Here is a 3,499-nt window from a genome sequence, read left to right on the forward strand (position 1 = left end):
GCTGACTTCCTGCCCTTTGGGCAGGGGGCTGGACTCGATCTCCCGAGGTCCCTTCCAGCCCTAATGTCTATGAAATCTATGAAATCAATCCTAGAAACTATGAAAATTATGCTTCCTCTTCAGAGGCCGCATGTGAATACTTTCTCTGGTATTTCTAGTGGGCCATGCAAGCCCACTTGACTTTCCAGGGTAAGTTTGTTCTCCAACTCTGTCCCACCAGTGTTTATTGCCCAGAACAGGAACTAGAGCCAGTTCCCTGCTTGATGGCTTTCCTCACGGGTTAGAGGGATTCCAAAATAGTTTCTGACTGGGTGTTGCAGGATGGAGTTGAAAACACTCATCCAACAATAGTTTCTCAACTGAAAAAGTCTTCAAAATGCTCCTTCCAGTGGGCACTGATGGCTCCCCTTTTCTTGATCAGGTCTCTTCCATCCTTAGGTCTTAAGGGGGTTGGGTCCCTGAGTGCTCTCATGGTAAATGGCTTTGGAAGCAATGAAAAAACTCTGCATATCATGGATACCAGGCAAGATGTTGAATGTCCTTTCCCTGGTCTTTCCACTATGTTCTTCATATCACAGGTCCACCTTTGGACTTCTGCCTTAGCTTGTTGACAATTCAATTTCTTTTCTTTGAAGCTGACATTGTTCTGCCAAGCACAAAAGGCCTCGTGCTTGTGGTTGATCTGTTCTTGGATCTCCTGGTCATTCTCATCAAACCAGTCTTGATGTTTGCTGGTAGAGAATCCAACCATCTGTTCACAGGCACTGACGATGGTGGACTTGAAAGCACACAAAGCACTGCTGAAATTCTCATATTGTTGTTGACTAGAATTTGCTGGTGTCTCATTGAGGCACTGGTGAAAGAGGTCTCACTTGATTGGGTCCTTGAGTCTTTCAACACTGATTTTCCATCAGCATTGCTTCTGCTGCAGCCATCACTTAGGAGCCAGTCTGAATAACAAAACTGAGTAGACAAGTCTATGACTGGTCCAACAATTGCCAGGTCCTAGCATACGTCAGGTGATGCAGACATCTTTGTGATCTTGGATCACAAGTGTTGCCATACAGTGCCTTGTGGCTGTTTTTCACGAAAAACATGGTCTGGGTGATGATGTTAAGGTAGCTTGTAACATTTATGCTTAAAATTGTACCTGCCTGAATGGTGAATTATAGTATTATTTAAACTTTTCTTTTATATTTAGCCTTATTTTAACCATTGCTTAATTTTTTGTATAGCCTTATTATTTGAACTTTTCATTTTGCTGGTGTTTGCAATATTAGCTGGCCTTGAGTTGTTCTTGCAGGCAGCTCATGGCCTTGAGTTTTGCTTACATGATGTTTCTTTCCTTATCTATCACTGAGAGAAGTCTTTTCTAACATCAGTAATAATTTTGTTACCACCTCAAATTAACTGAACTTGGCACTAACCAGCTGAATCAGAGGGACGAAATGACTGGATATGTTAATGAAAAGTGATAAGAGGAGACCAATGGACATTACCCAGATTGGGACACCAGAAAAAGACCAAATTAAGAGGTGTGTATATGCTGAGCCTGTTGAACAAAGGAATATGCTGATAGGATAAATTAGGACAGTATGCCAACTCCAGGAAAACCGATTCAAAAGCAGAGAGACATCAAAGGAGTGAAGTAAAAGCATAAAATGGGGCAGTGAGGAAGTTAAGTGTGTGTCATCATAAATCCAGCTTTCAACACCGGTCCGGACCATCCCAGCCAACACTGTACCCTTTGCTTTCAGGAACTGATTGGCCACCTTTTCTGTCGTGCAAAGTAACATCTGGGAAAGGGTGAAATCATTGTACTAAGTGCTTTTCTCTCTCTGCATATAGAAACTGTTATGATTACTGATGCAACAAATGTTAAGTCAGACTTTAGTTGAACTGATACAAGTTTTTGTCCTTCACATCCATTTAAGGGTTGCATTGTGTATTAACAATGTCTTAGCACTACCTGTTGGACAGTGGTGCAAACAATGGCGAGTCCATGCTTGACATATTTGGTCAAAAGAAGAATGCCATTACAGTTGACCTATTCCACTCCTTCCTTGCCAACAGTTCCATTCCAGAGATGCGAGCCCCTTCCAACTCTGGCATTGACATCACTGAGAAAAATACATCTGTCTCTTTCTGGAACACAAGAAAGGACTTGGTCATAGAAGTCTTTCTTGGTTTTGTCAGCAGCGTCAAGTTGGGGCATACGCACTGATAACAGGGCATACTGGCTTTCTGCCACTTTAAGACAGAGTCACGAGGTGGCTCATTAGTTCCGATAAGGAACTCACTGAGTTGGTTTATAATTTCATTCTTGATGGCAAAACCAACTCCAAGAAGCTGGCATTCTCCTTCCTGTTTACCCTTCCAGAAGAAGGTATAGCCACTTTCTTGTTCTTTGCGCTGTCTAGCCCCAGCTCATCAGGTCTCACTCAGAGCAGTGATGTCAATGTTGTGTCATCTGAGCTCCTGAGCCACAACTGAGGTGCAGTGATCTGAGTTTTCACTATTAGGATCGTCCATGAGGGTCCTAATGTTTCAGCTCCTGAAACAGATTACGGGTCTTGGTTGATTTTGACTGCAGTAAAGGTGATCCCACTGGACACAGTTATCCAGTTAGGAAAAAGCTAGCCAGACTAAGTTTAGGGCACCTTTTCTACCCCATTGCCATGTAGATGAGGAGAGCAGATCCGGAAGTGGGCTGCTCAATCACAGGTACAGCTACAGAATTGCATTCTGGCAGCAGAGCTGTACTGCTATCATGGTGGATAGCAAAATGACCTTCAAGAAAGGTTAGCTGTGAAATAAGTAGGGTTAACTCCAACAAATAAGTCATGGACCAAGCAGTGGCAGCACCACCAGACTGTGGTGGGGACAGCAGATAGCAATGCTTTCCCTTCTGAAAAAAAAATCACATATATCCATTGACAGTGCTGTGACACTGTGTGTACAGGTCTATGTTGTAATAGACCTGCCTGGCCCCCCAGCCATGGGTCTGCAAGTCCTCAGTGGTGCAGCAGAAGGAAGATGTTAGAATGTCAATGGCTGCTACTCACAACCTCCTCTCTCAATCACTTTGGCTAGGGACAGACATTACACATAAACCTGTTTAAGTGATCAGAACTGATTTAAACCTGTAACAGAACAGACATTCAGTTTCAAAACATCCGAAATTGGTTGAAATTGGTTTGAAATAAACCTGGTGGAATGTATATATCAGACTTGACTGATTTAGTGTAGCAGAGATGCAAGGTCACCAAATCATTAGACGCAGGGGTTGCTGTGGATGTAGTCTTTCTGGACTTCCGGAAGGCTTTCGACACTGTCTCTCACCCAGTGGGGTTCCGCAGGGCTCGGTCCTCGGGCCCGCACTGTTCAACATCTTCATCAGTGACTTGGATGACGGGGTAGAAAGCACCCTGTTCATGTTTGCTGATGACACTAAGATGTGGGGGGATGTGGGTGCACTAGAAGGGTGCAATAGGCTACA

General features: G+C 43.8%; 1 protein-coding gene across 4 annotated transcripts in view; it reads right to left on the bottom strand.

The window, feature by feature from the left end:
* Positions 1-3,499, bottom strand: part of ZBBX (zinc finger B-box domain containing) — a 69,102-nt gene that overhangs the window by 37,920 nt on the left and 27,683 nt on the right. The window lies entirely within an intron of this gene.

This window comes from Crocodylus porosus, unplaced genomic scaffold (genome assembly GCF_001723895.1).
Source record: "Crocodylus porosus isolate Cpor-Errol unplaced genomic scaffold, CroPor_comp1, whole genome shotgun sequence".
NCBI classification, from domain to species: Eukaryota; Metazoa; Chordata; order Crocodylia; family Crocodylidae; genus Crocodylus; species Crocodylus porosus.